At 49.0% G+C, this 14,802-nt stretch overlaps 1 pseudogene; it reads right to left on the reverse strand.

The window, feature by feature from the left end:
* Positions 1-4,442: 4,442 nt before the first annotated feature.
* On the reverse strand, positions 4,443-14,243 carry LOC116937866 (large ribosomal subunit protein eL43-like; annotated as a pseudogene).
* Between the last annotated feature and the right edge of the window lie 559 nt (positions 14,244-14,802).

The following is a 14,802-nucleotide window of genomic DNA, read 5'->3' on the forward strand; positions in this document are numbered from 1 at the left end:
ATCATTGGAAGGATTTGATAAACCATTTCAGGTCTTAATTGATTGTTCACGCTTACGGTGGCTTTCAGACAGCATACATTAATTTTTCGTCTCCCCCCTCCTCTTTTCAGAACATAGATGGACTAGTCCTTCTAAATAAACTGCCAAATCGCTGCGCATGGCGCTGATGGTTTTTTAATAAGTAAATACACCTTTTTAAGAATTAATAAATTAATGCAAACCGACACTTCTTTCTAATGTTTCTTGCCATTGGTTTTTTCACACCTGATGACGACCGTTTGTGTTATGGTAGAAACGTCATGATAATTTTTTTTGTTTTATATATATTGTATTATTTTACTGTTTCCCCTCAACGTGACTTTACCGAAAGAGCTAAGAATATGAATTACTGCACTCACGAAAGCTTTAAATCAAAAAGTATTGTTTTCAACACCCTTTGCTATGTCAGCTGAATTTAGCTTTCATAAATATTCCTTTTGTAGCCAGACAGCCGAAATTGTGTGCTTAGAGTTTTGAGTTAACATTCATCTTGAAGATATGAAGGCTTCCAGGCATATTAATGACATTTTCCCTCTCATTGTGTGACATAACAGCCCGTGGAGAGAAACCCTTCAGGTGCACTCTGTGCGGGAAGGCGTTTGCACGTTCATCAAATCTGATGAATTTGGGAAACTTTTCACTACATCATGAATATATTAATAAGTATAGACGTGTAAGTCACGTGTGCATTCCTCTGTGCCTGACGTGTAGATGGTGTGGATATTATTTTTTTCTGTCTGCGGCTGACGCTTCCTCTGCAGATTTGGTCTGATGAAGCAAAGGCACTCAGCGCAGCTCGGTACGACAAGTCAACAATGCGACCGGCGTGCATACAGCACGGACCGGACTGGAAATTTGACACGGCACCAGAGAACTCGCACAGGAGAGAAACCCTTCAAATGTACTGTGTGTAACAAGGCATTTGCATGGCCATCAGTTTTTCAGAACCACCAGAGAACACACACGGGAGAGAAACCCTTCAGGTGCACGATGTGCGTGAAGGCGTTTGCACAGTCATCTGATCTTGTAAAACACCAGAGAACACACACGGGAGAGAAACCCTTCAGGTGCACGATATGCGCGATGGCGTTTACACAGTCATGTAATCTTGTAACACACCAGAGAACACACACGGGAGAGAAACCCTTCAAGTGTACTCTGTGTGGGAAGGCGTTTACACTTTCATCCTCTCTTGTAATACACCAGAGAACACACACGGGAGAGAAACCCTTCAGGTGCACTCCGTGCGGGAAGGCGTTTGCACAGCAACCACATCTTATAGAACACCGGAAAACACAGAAGCATCAGATGATCCACAAGGAGTGGAGTCTGAAATCAGCTTGTGAAAGTCAAAGTGCCACAATAAGCCCATCCCTCTTGAAACAAGACCCGGAAGAAAATCCCAGCTTGGACACTTTTAAAGGTATCGAGGTGAAATATGAAGAGGTGATGGTGAAGAGGGAAGAAGTGAAGGTGAAGAGGGAAGAAGTGATGGTGAAGAGGGAAGAGGTGATGGTGAAGAGTGAAGAAGTGAAGGTGAAATGTGAAGAAGATGAAACTCTAAAATGGGACCTTCACATCGATGGAGGCAACGTGAAGCAGGAGGAGAATTCTGACTGTGAGGCAGAGCGAGGCAACTCCCAGCAGTTTGTGGAAGTGGAGGTGTGGGTGGACTTCCTAGACAATACAAAGTCAAGTGGAGACCCGGTAGATGTGTAAGCCAGAGACAATGTCGCTACAATAGATGCACCTTTGTCACAGGCCTTTAATGACAAGAACGTGAAGTTGAACACTCTGCTCCTAGTAAGAGCGGCCAGTCTTTGTGGACCTGTGGGTTGGGTCAATCTCTCACCAGGAGCGAGAGACAATAAGCCCCCAAGCATTCACTATGTTATCATAATAATTGCATTTACACGGTGCTTGCTTAACTGCCTCAGCAACTCGGGAGTTTTGTACCTCGTCTGAAGCACTCGAAGAGCATCCCCAAGTAGCAGCTGCCCCTGTGTGGCACAAGGTGGTGGCCCTGCACCGGCCTGCATGTGAACAAGAGCCTGTCAGTAGGGGGCGATGATTGATGCGTCATCTCAGTTGTGTCGTTTATAGGCAATCTTGATTCGACGCTTTCGTGACTGCAGGAATCCACACTCTTGAGTTCTTTCGGTAAAGTCACCACGTGGGTAGAAACATAACAGATCACGGCGTTTAGATCACAACACAAGCAATCGTCATCAGGTGGGACAACCACAGCAAGAGAAACTGCTGAAGTAGTAGGCGCCTACTCCAGCAGTTTCTTATTGCTGCTGTGCTTGTCCCACCTGATGATGATTGCTTGTGTTGCCATTCGAAACGCCGTGATCTATTATTTGTAGCGTAATGTTTAGAATTTGCTACATTTTGACCCAGACGCCAGCATGCAACGGCCTTCTCGTTTTGAATGACGCAACAATAGTTTGTTGTACATACACTGTTAAGCAGACGGTGCGTATTTGTAAAATTACTTCTTGTTAATACGATGTAACGTGATGCAGTCAATTTCGCTGCAGTAATTCAATGTTGTTAATATGCCCGTCAATGATTTAGAATGAATACTTGTCTGATTGTGCGCGTACATGTATCATTTTGTCTGAGGTCACACATTGAATAAGTGATGTTAGGACAAAGTGTGTGTGTGTGTTTTGGAAGTAACCTGTACAGAGAAGTCAGGTGAGACCCGTTGTTCTTGTGATACAGGTCAAAGGGTACTTTTGTGTTTCACGAAGCGTTTGCCTCTGGAGCAACTCATTTTCCTTGAAATAGGGAGCACGCTCGGATCATTCATCAGTTACAAGGCATACCACTTGAAGGTTACACGTATAGGAGGAGGTACATTCTCTACAACACAAATTGTAGTTTTGTCTTACGTGTTGACGTTGATTTTGTCTAACTGGGACTAGATATGGTCCTTGCTGATTCACGTCTGGATGTTCGTAACCATCGGTTGAAGCAAACCCCACTGCTGTTGTTGAGACGCTGTGCACCAATAAAGGTCCAACACGTTGACGGCCTTCAGGCCAGGAAAGTCACAACATTTGCACACGAAGGACGCATTCAACATTTGCACACGAAGGACGCATTCACGCAAGTACCCCATGCTCCGTTTTGAAGTTTTAGAATGAAACATCTTTGAATTGTGTTGTGTTTTGAGTTAGATGATTTTATTTCTTCATTAAAAGCTTGTATCAATTTACATCTGGAAGACTTCATTTCGTGTGAATTTTCTCTCGTCATTAAGTAGATGGCCTTGCCGGGGGTTCGGTTCAATGCGGACACACACTGTATACACACACACAGTATACACACACAGTGTACACACACACAGTGTACACACACAGTGTACACACAAACAGTGACACAGTGTACACACACACAGTGTACACACACAGTGTATACACAATAATGTCCACGTTGTTGTTGCTGAGCTCACACACCCAAGGGAGGGAGCAGTAGAAAATGAATCTAAATCAACTTAAACTCCAACTCTGTGACGTCACCACTCTGCCATACCTCATCGGCGTGAAACGCAAGGGGGAGGTGTACCTTGCTAGTGACGTCATGTCACCAAGGTATTCACCCCTCCTCCGTCCACCGAGCTCTTGAGCGTGACGTCACCTCCGCCTGGGTCACTGCCGATATCGGTCCAGTGGCAATCCTTATTTGGGCAAAGCTACGCCCAGTGACTGGCGGCTCATTAACATAATGTGTTCGTTAAAGCCGTCGCGAATTTATTGCGACGGGTTCAGCGCCCACGCCCCCATCCCTCGACGTATGGTCTGGTCTCATTAACATAATTTATTCACTTCGAGAGCCGCTCGTGGGAGGGAAGTGACGTCATACTACTTACTGCTGTCGCGAGGCAACAGGAAGCTGCCGTGTGCGCGCTTGCACTGAAATCCGAGGTGAGAAATTCTCATCGTTGTGGTGGTGGTGGTTGTGGTGGTTGTTGTTGTTTACCAAGGTAGAGCCTAGCTCTCTCTCGTAGGGATGTCAGTTGAGTAGCAGCGAGCATGGGAATCGATGTCCAGGTTGGAACTTTACAGCGCGGGGCCTAGCCACGCGGGGCCTTGCCTCCTGCCCTCGCCTGATTACAAAATCTAAACGTGTTGGTTTGTGATGTTTCAAATACTTGTTCATTACCAATGTCCTCAACACTTAATACAACTCTGCAGTACAACTTGAGATGCCTTGCACCAGCTCACCCAAGTGGCACCATGTGAATGAACGCAGCATCACTGGTCACTAAGTGGGCATTAGCGATGTGAGGGGGGGGGTGGCAGCAATGGTGCTTTGTCATTTCCCAATTCGCGAGCAATGATGCAGAAATGAAGAGCACACTGCACAGAACAAAAAACGCACAGGCACTGATGCTGGTTCATATACACTTTATTGTGATCTCCCTGGTGTGCTAGGACGGTGGTGTGAGCAGTGTGGGAAGGGTCCCTCGCTGGTCCTTCAGCTCACGCAGGCGGCGGATGGCAGACCTCACTGTGACAGCCGAGGTCGTGCTGAAGGAGGAACGGGCGGTTACACACATTGGGTGACATCGTAATAAACACTTCTAAACCTTCATCCTAATAATACACACCTTGGTCATTTTGAAAATAATTACCTTTGAAAATATTACAGAAAACGATAAGGAACGGTAAAAGCATCTTAGGCTTTGGCTCAACATAGCGTGCAAGACGTACTTGTAGGTCCATGCACCTCCTGCCACGGTCTTCGTGCACGAGCCGCAGTGCCAGATGCCCACCACCCTCCTCTTCATCTTGGTCTGGCTTTCACAAGGACAACACGAGCACCACAGGTACACTGAGCGGAAATCACCGGTCAAGGCACACAGTTAACAAGCGTGAGCACAACACGTGTGCGTGTACTAAAACACGAGGACCCCAATTTGTTAAGGACAACACGAGGGCAATTTATGGGAATTGTGGATGGAAATCTTCACTGGTAGTGCATTTATCATGAGCAACCACGGCAAATTGGTAGGGCAGAGGAAGCGATGGGAGTTGTGTCTAGCAAATGAGAATGTCTAGAAGAGTGTTTAATGAACAGTGATCGGTGTACACAGGCGACAAAACCCTGGGTTAGTCACGTGTAACGTCTGAAATTAAAATTGAAATAAGCCATATCCCATTTACCCAGACAGAAACAGCCACTGCCACTCCTTGGGGTAACGACGTTTAACTTTTTATCGGTCCTTTAAAGTCTTGCTTTATTAGCCGATGACCTGTTATTGTAGTCGGTTTAAGGGTCGAGGCAGTCGTACCTGAGACTGCTTTTTCTGCCCTGCAACTCCAAGGACAGTAGTCCAGGCCCAATTTTATTCGCAAAAAAACCTATTGAGGCAACCATTGCCGGTGACGACCACCACCCAATTGCAATCTTGACCTTTGCAGGCTGGCACTCACAACTTGACCCAACCAGCGCGAGCCACCGGATAACGCCCAGACGTGCCCCTATTGCCACGTGGGTTGGCGCCCCTCACCTTGCCGCAGAAGGAGCACGTGTACTTGGCGTGCTGGCTGATCTAGATTTTCTTCACCATCTTACGCAGGGACGCGCCGTACCGCGTGCCATACTTGCCCACAATGCCAACCTTCTTCGTGCGCTTTGCCTAACGGAGAAAGAGAGCCGAAAGCAAAGACCACACAAAACGTCATTTTCCTGGACACGCAGCGTTTTATATCCGCTCAGATGCTTCGCACCAAGGTCACATTACGACAGACTTCCCAAACAAAACAATATTCAAGTTTATATTTTACTCGCCCTTATAAGAACAATTGCCACCCATAAGTCTACAATTACCTATGGCACGCTTTCAGCACGAAGAGGTTGGGCAAAATCGAATAGGTCGCAGTAGACAAAGGCTAAAGGATAGTTTAACGAACCACACCACCAGAACGGTTTACGTACAACAGTAAACATTAAGGTCTGGTGGCGTGGAATACCCTACACATCGGCAATTTACTGCATTGCAGATTAAACATTAAGTTTAACACGTAGGCTTTCGCGACCACTATCATCCATAGTAGAGTGTTTTGGGTTAGATGGCGTAAATATATAAAAGTGTCGATAAAACCCGCCACCACCCGACAGCCAACTAGTAAGGGTTGTCACGTAAACTGAACATGCCAATTCGTTACTAGTACAGCACTAGTGTATTGTATAGTGTAGTGTATTGTGTAGTATACTAGTACAGCACATCAGTGTTGGAGAGCCAAGCCACAACATTTACAATCTGAGTACGACGTTTTGCCAGTAATTACACCTAGCTTCATCAGGTGACAACCAGATTTGTGCCGTACTAGTAACGAATTGGCATGTTCTGATTACGTGACAAACCTTACTAATCGGCCGGTGGCAGGTTTAACGATACATTTGCATATTTACGCGATCTAATCCAAGAAGACCTGTACGGAGATTAAACATTGTCAACACTCGGGAAATTATTTAAATCCGCACAAAAACGTTAAATATATTATTCAGATGCCTGGTCTCGTGTGTTGAGCCATGTGCACATAAAACCAATCAAGAACCCAGCGAGGAATATTTTTGAAGGGAAACCTGCGGCAACTCTCCAAGCAGGTTTGGGACGCCAACAGTCATCAGGTCAATACACTGCTGGATCAGAGAATGACCGCGCCAACACGCACGTCTCGTGCTGCTGCTACTCTCCCACACCAAGTTGGAAGGTGTCGAGGCATCACAAGCACCGTACAAGGGTAGTACTACTGCACCGATCCCCAACCGAGTCCCGCGGCCTATATGATGCTTATGGCGTTTTCTGTCCACAGCTGCTGGACACGCGGTTTCTTAAGACGCCATCACTTGCGGTGCAACCTGCAGCCAAACCGGCTACTTGCGCGAGCTCGGTGGCGGGTTGAATACATGCTCGTCCAACCGATGAAATAGATCGACACCGTGGCCGTCTAAGCCACACTCGCAACCCAGCGAAGGCGTCTGTCACCATCAATCGTTTCGCCGCGCAACACAAACAGGCGAGTCGCAAGGTCGTTAAAAAGAGGCGGACTGCTTTCATCTAACAGTGGATAGACCACGGCAAAAACAACGCACATATAAAACTCGCACCAATGAATAAAGCAGCGCGGAACGTAATCGGCCCTAATATCCCTGGCCCTAATATCCCTGGCCCTAATATCCCTGGCCCTAACATCGCTGGACCTAATATCCCTGGCCCTAATATCCCTGGGCCTAATATCCCTGGCCTTAATATCCCTGGCCCTAATATCCCTGGCCCTAATATCCCTAGCGAGTGTCCATGTTGGTTAGGTCATTTTTCTAGTGTCCATGTTGGTTAGGTTATTTAGTGAGTGTCCATGTTGGTTAGGTTATTTAGCGAGTGTCCATGATGGTTAGGTTATTTAGCGAGTGTCCATGATGGTTAGGTTATATATTGAGTGTCCATGATGGTTAGGTTATTTATTGAGTGTCCATGATGGTTAGGTTATTTAGCGAGTGTCCATGATGGTGAGGTTATTTAGCGAGTGTCCATGTTGGTTAGGTTAGTTAGTGAGTGTCCATGATAGTTAGGTTATTTATTGAGTGTCCATGATGGTTAGGTTATTTAGCGAGTGTCCCTGATGGTGAGGTTATTTTGTGAGTGTCCATGATGGTTATGTTATTTAGCGAGTGTCCATGTTGGTTAGGTTATTTAGCGAGTGTACATGATGGTTAGGTTATTTTGCAAGTGTCCATGATGGTTAGGTTATTTAGCGAGTGTCCATGATGGTTAGGTTATTTAGCGAGTGTCCATGTTGGTTAGGTTATTTAGCGAGTGTACATGATGGTTAGGTTATTTTGCAAGTGTCCATGATGGTTAGGTTATTTAGCGAGTGTCCATGATGGTTAGGTTATTTAGCGAGTGTCCATGTTGGTTAGGTCATTTTGCAAGTGTCCATGTTGGTTAGGTTATTTAGTGAGTGTCCATGATGGTTAGGTTATTTAGCAAGTTGTCCCTGATGGTTAGGTTACTTATCGAGTGTCCATGTTGGTTAAGTTATTTATCGAGTATCCATGATGGTTAGGTTATTTAGCGAGTGTCCATAATGGTTAGGTTATTTAGCGAGTGTCCATGATGGTTAGGTTATTTAGCGAGTGTCCATGATGGTGAGGTTATTTAGCAGTGTCCATGATGGTTAGGTTATTTTAGCGAGTGTCCATGATGGTTATGTTATTTAGCGATTGTCCAAGATGGTTAAGTTATTTAGCGAGTGTCCAAGATGGTTAAGTTATTTAGCAGTGTCCATGATGGTTAGGTTATTTAGCGAGTGTCCATGATGGTTAGTTAATTTAGCGAGTGTCCATGATGGTTAGGTTGTTTAGCGAGTGTCCATGATGGTTAGGTTATTTAGCGAGTGTCCATGATGGTGAGGTTATTTAGCAGTGTCCATGATGGTTAGGTTATTTTAGCGAGTGTCCATGATGGTTAGTTAATTTAGCGAGTGTTTCATGATGGTTAGGTTATTTAGCGAGTGTCCATGATGGTGAGGTTATTTTGCGACTGTCCATGTTCGTTCGGTTATCTAGCGAGTGTCCATGTTGTTTAGGTTATTTAGCGAGTGTCCATGTTGGTGTGTATGTTGAACTTCTATCACACCGTACATAGCCATCCATGATCATCGGAGGTGCGGGGGAAGGACAACAAACTAAGCACAAAAGCAGTTCTCAAGAAAATGTATTTTCGATCGAGATTTTAAAAATGCGTAGCTCCAGTAACTTCCTAATATCGGAAGAACATTCCAGATGGCTGCAGAAGTGCATCTGAAAACGTGCAATGCAGCGACCGTCTTTATTCGACGACTAGCCAAAAGCTGGTGCGAGGATGACCAGAGTTTGCATGAGCGTTTATGCTTTTTGATGATACCAGCAAGGTATTGTGGTTCATTTGTGGCAAGCGCTTTGTATGTAATGGGTGCAACCTTATAATGAATGAGTTCGGGAACAGGAAGCCAATGCAGTTCAGTGAGCACTGGACAAACATGGTCGGATTTTGCAGTTCCCGTCATGACGCCTGCCAAATAATTTTGTACACACTGCAGCTTGGCAATGTTTTTTGGCAGATGTGCCTAACCCCTAACCTTAAACCCTAACCGCCGACCTTAACCCCTAACCCTAACCTCTAACCCTACCCATAACCCTAACAGCTAACGTTAACAGCTAACCTTATCCCCTAACCATAACCCCGAACGCTAACTCCTAAGCATAACCCTCTAACCCTAAAAATTAACCCTAACCCCTAACCCTTTCCCAACCCCGAATCCAAATGAACCCTAACCCCTAACCGCTAACCCTACTGTTGTATATATAGGTGTTATGAAAATTGATGAAAATAATGAAAATTAAATGAAATTTGAAATGTGCCTAATTTATCCGAAATTATGTTAATCAGTGTAATTATGCACATAAATTATGCAGATTCGAGAGATAATCGTATTAATTTATGAGAGTGGGCGTGGGTATGATAATGCAGGTCGTTATGGATTATGTGGTCGAGCCTCGGTGACGAGGTTTGGTTATGAATTGGAATAACGCAATTGATCGTATGCAGTTCTGTAGGTGTTGTGAGCATGAATGAAAGGGAGTCGATTCATGGTTTTAGTCGCCGGACGTTGACCACCATCTCCCGGCCTCTCTCCCCCCCTTGAATCAGTACCGTCCAGGGGGAGATCTGTCGTCCCACGGTCCAGGGTCCCCGCCAGTAGGTGGTTAGCTTCCCCGCCTGCCCGGCCCTGACGCGAGGGGTGTGCAGCCATACCTTAGAGCCCGCCGAGTAGAAGGAGGGCTCCATTCGGGGTCGGGTCCCCTGCTCCTGCCTCTGGTGTGCGGCCTCGCCTTGCGGGTAGGCCCGGCCCCTCGCTCCTCGTAGGGTCTCCATCAGATGCTCCACGGGGCGGCTCCCTTCCTCCCATTGCGGCGGAGGGACACCGAACAGCAGATCTGTGGGTAGGCGAGACTCACGACCAAACATCATTAGGAACGGGGTCTGTCCCGTAGATGTGTGTACCGTGGTGGTGTAGGCGAACAGAGCATAGGGGAGGTGTTCGTCCCAGTCCCGTTGATTCGGGGCCGCCATGCGTTTAAGCTTCCCGGCTAGAGTCTGGTTCATCCTCTTTACCATCCCATTTGCCTGGGGGTGGTACGCCGTAGTTGGTCCTTCTGGATCCCGAACTCCCGGCACAGCGCCTGGAATAGCTCTGCCTCGAACTCACTACCCTGGTCGGTAATGACTCGTTCGGGGATCCCGTGCTTCAGTACGTAGTGTTCCACGAACGCTCGGGCCACTACGAGGGCTGTCTTATCGGGGATGGCCACCGCTACGGGATAGCGTGTGAAGTACTCCACCGCTACGAGAATATATCGGTTGCCCCGGTGGGATCGCGGGAATGGCCCTTGCAGGTCGATCCCAACCAGCTGATTCGTTCGACTGATGCGGAACGGTCTCAGGGGTACCTGGTATCGCGCTGGTTTCGGCCCGCATTGCTGGCACGCGCGGCAGCCCTGTACCCAGGCGGGCACGTCTTGTGCTAACTTGGGCCAGAGATACTGGCGACGCAGGGTTTCCCGAGTGCGCCATTCCCCATCATGGCCCCCGAGCGGGTGGTCGTGCACCAGTCTTAGCAGCTGGGGTCGCACCTGGGCGGGAACACAGATGCACCCAGGCTGGCCGGCTTCAGTCAGCTCTCGTACTACCCCGTTCTGCATGCACAACCGGGCATACAAACCACTCCAGGGTCCTGGTAGGGCGTCCTTCTTCTCCCGTAGGGCCGCTTCCACCGCCGCCAGATCCGGATCCCGCAGCTGGGTCCGTCTCAGCTGCACGTCGTCCAGGCCCGGAAAGGCGCAGCCGACGTCCTCCTGGATCCGATCGGGTGGGGTTGCGCGACCCGTCGGGCCCCGGGGTGTGGGCCCCGTGCCCGCCGAGTGGTCCGCCAGGTCCCTGGTTCCTCCTACCGGGGTGTCTGTGGCACATACTGCACTGCCTCTCACCGGGGGAGGGTTAGTCTCGGTGCGCTCCTGGGGGCCTGCCACCTGCCGGCAACGCCCCCCCGTGAAGCACGGGCAGACTTCCTCCAACCTTGTCTCGGCGCACACCGCGGGCCGCCTCGACAAGGCGTCCGCGTTTGCGTGCGTACGCCCAGCTCGGTACTCTATTTGCAGGTTGTACTCCTGCAACTGCGCCAGCCATTGCGCCATCTGCCCCCCCCACCCTGCACCTGTGACAGCACCGCGGCCAGCCCACTGCTGCAGGCGTCGGTGTCCAAGATAAAGTCCGTGGTGAAATCTGGGAAAGCTAGGGTGGGGGTGTGGGTGAGGTGGTCTTTGAGGGCGGTGAAGGCCGTCTGGCAGGCCTCCGTCCATCGATAGGGGTTCTTAGGGGAGGTGAGTTGGGTGAGGGGAAGTGCAATCTCGCTGAATCCCTTTACAAATCGACGATAATAGGTGGCGAGTCCCAAGAATGACCTGATCTCCGTCAGATTCCTGGGCCGTGGCCATTCCACTACGGCGCGCACCTTTTCCGGATCGGTGCGCACCCCCGCCTCGCTGACTCGGTGTCCGAGGTACCCTACCTCGCACTGCGCAATGTAGCACTTACGCGGCTTGAGCTTGAGATGGGCTGCTCGTAGTCGCTGGAACACCTCTCGCAACCTGGACCAGTGCTCGGACAGAGATCTGCTGAACACTATCACGTCATCCAGGTAAATCAGGCACTGTTCCCACTGTAAGCCCCGCATTACCAACTCCATCAACCGCTGGAACGTCGCGGGCGCGTTAGTGAGTCCGAACGGAAGCACTCGAAACTCGAACAGCCCCATCGGGGTGGTAAACGCGGTTTTCGGCCGATCCTCCTCCGCCATCTCCACCTGCCAGTACCCGGACGCCAGATCGAGGGTGGAAAAATACCGTGCTCCTGCGAGGCTGTCAAAGGTGTCGTCGATGCGCGGTATGGGGAAGGCGTCGCCGAGGGTGACTGCTTGTTTCGTCACTAGCACCACCGGGGCAGACCAGGGGCTCGTCGAGGGGTGAATTATGTTATCACGTAGCATGTCCACGACTGCCTCCTTGATCTGGGTCCGTTCGGGCACGCCCACCCGGTATGCGGGGAGTTTGATCGGTCGGGCTGCACCTGTGTCAATTTGGTGCTTAACAAGGTCTGTTCGGCCTACATCTGAATCGTGCTCGCTGAACACGTCGGTGTACTCCCGTAACAACCCACACAGCTGATCGGCCTCCCCCTTAGGTAAATCTGCCCAAGGCACATGTAACGCATCATGCAGGGGAGCAATCTCGGCCCGGGGGGTTGGGCCAACCTGCCAGGCCAGATCCTGGTTGTCCTCGGAGTGGCCAGGGTCTTCCGAGTCGTTAGAGTGGCGCGCGTGCAGGGGGTGTATGGTGGCTACTGTGGCGCGTCGTCGTAGCAACGCCGGGGTACTGTGTGGGTTAAACACCCGCATAACGTATATGAACAGTCTAGGACGTATATAAACAGTCTAGAACGTATATGAACAGTCTAGAACGTATATGAACAGTCTAGAACGTATATGAACAGTCTAGAATGTATATGAACAGTCTAGAACGTATATGAACAGTCTAGAACGTATATGAACAGTCTAGAACGTATATGAACAGTCTAGAACGTATATGAACAGTCTAGAACGTATATGAACAGCCTAGAACGTATATGAACAGTCTAGAACGTATATGTTTGCAAGTTGAGGCTTTGCTACCCTGCAACTTTCACGCAAGGCGCTGCAGCGGCTGTTGCTGCCCGCTGCCAAATTCAACTCCCGCTTGCTCGAGTTGCATGAAGACCAAAACAACGAGAACTGATTGCTCTGTTTATGGCCAAAACGCTGCCGTGATGGCAAGCGTCATTCAATTCCTCGCCGTGTTCGCGGTAGCAACTATGTAACGCACGCGTTAACACGTTTGTAATCTTTCACCCTGTCCTGAAATTGTATTTAAATAAAATAATAATAAAATTTACATAAGTGCTTCCGAAATGCTCAATTTTACCAACGCTTACAATGCTGCCTCATTGAGGCCAGACTAACGTGAATTTAACGACTCCATTAAAGTAAAACAGTTGCCGTCCAACAGGAGCAATTTCCATTCGACCGTCGGGTTTTTCTCGCTGGGAAAGACGCAAACGCCTCGCTCGCACAGAGAGGTTCAAAACATTAACAAAGCACCGACAGGCCCCACAGAACGCGACCGACGGTTTGGCACCACGCACCCCGGCGGCCCGTCGCTCCCGTGCGGCAGGTTTTAACGAAACGGAAACTTAACGGGACAGCGAAGATCGGCACGCAAAACAAAAAAGCTGCATTTTAATTGAAAGCTTTCGTGACTGCAAGGATTCATCTTCTTTGGTTCTTTCGGTAAAGTCACGTAGAATGAGAATATTATTGTGTTATTTTATTTTATCAATTTATTATTTTATTCTCATTCTACGTGACTTTACCGAAAGAACCAAAGAACAAAAAAGCTGCATTTGCAAGCTGCATCTTTGCAAAGACTCCACCGCCACGGTAACGTTGAGCACCACAATTTAACTTTGCAGGGGAGGGGGGGGACGAGTGCCGCGTCCGTTCAGAGTCTCGATGTTTTTCCCCGCGGTCGCGGTAGCGGTGCTCCGTTTAGCTCGGCCGGAGGCGACGACGCCGTGGGGCACGCCGTGCACGGGAGCCGGACACGATTGGGGCCTAGTCCCGCTTGGAAGGTTCAGCAGAATCCGCCGAGGATCTTGCAAATGTATGTAGAAATACAATAAGATTATATTGAAACAAAAAACAATCACGACGTTTCGATCACAACGCAAGCGATCTTCATAAGGTGTCAAGAACAAATCACGGCGGTAAATACAGCAAAAAGATGAGAGACGAGAATTCAACAAACCTGAAAAATATTACGTGAAGCACATCCAGTCAGGCCAACAACACAGCTAGACACTTCCTGGCGGACCACGAATTTCAGAAGAGTGTTACATTTCGTGTTCAACCAATGAGTAATTTTATGCAGTCACGAAAGCTTTAATACTTTATGATCTTGCGAACGCCCAACGCGGCCAGACCCGCCACGGCCCCGAACCCCGCGACGGCCACCGGCGTGTTTCTGAGCGAGCTGCCGGGCAGTCCCCCGCCCATACTCCCGCACGAACCACCCGTCCCGCGTCCGGGGGAACGCGAGCGCAGTCCGCCGTCAGTACGGTCGTGCGTGTGCACGGCGTCGGTCCCGGAAATGGCAGTGGCACGGCTAGCGATTGTACAGGCGGTGCAACTGGCGCGCTCAAGAGGCAGATGAAGGCCCAGCTGCCGAAGTTCGAAAAGAGGAGAGTGGGACACATTTGCTCTGCAACGGCGTTTTCGCAAACTTAATATGCAGGTCTTGGATTGACGAATTGGGTTATTTTTTTTGGAAACATTTGACTGCTTCGAACAAACGCTTCTCCTAAAACATGGACCCGCTGAAGACCCCACAGGCAATGGCGAGAAACATATACAGATGGTATAAACGACGGGGCGATTTCTGCCGTCCGAGAGAGGGGATTAGGCGTCTCTCACGATTTAACAAACACACAAGCCGCTCGCTCCCCTGCCAGTCGCTCACTACTCTACACAGAAGCGCCAAGCTGTCTAAGCCGACGACATCTCGCAGCAACTTGGCAAAACTCAAATAAAAAACCAAATTAAATTTCTCTTCAGT

The sequence above is a fragment of the Petromyzon marinus genome, unplaced genomic scaffold (genome assembly GCF_048934315.1).
Source record: "Petromyzon marinus isolate PM22_M1 ecotype Great Lakes invasive population unplaced genomic scaffold, UKy_Petmar_22M1.pri1.0 PM_G_Scaffold_142, whole genome shotgun sequence".
Taxonomy (NCBI): domain Eukaryota; kingdom Metazoa; phylum Chordata; class Hyperoartia; order Petromyzontiformes; family Petromyzontidae; genus Petromyzon; species Petromyzon marinus.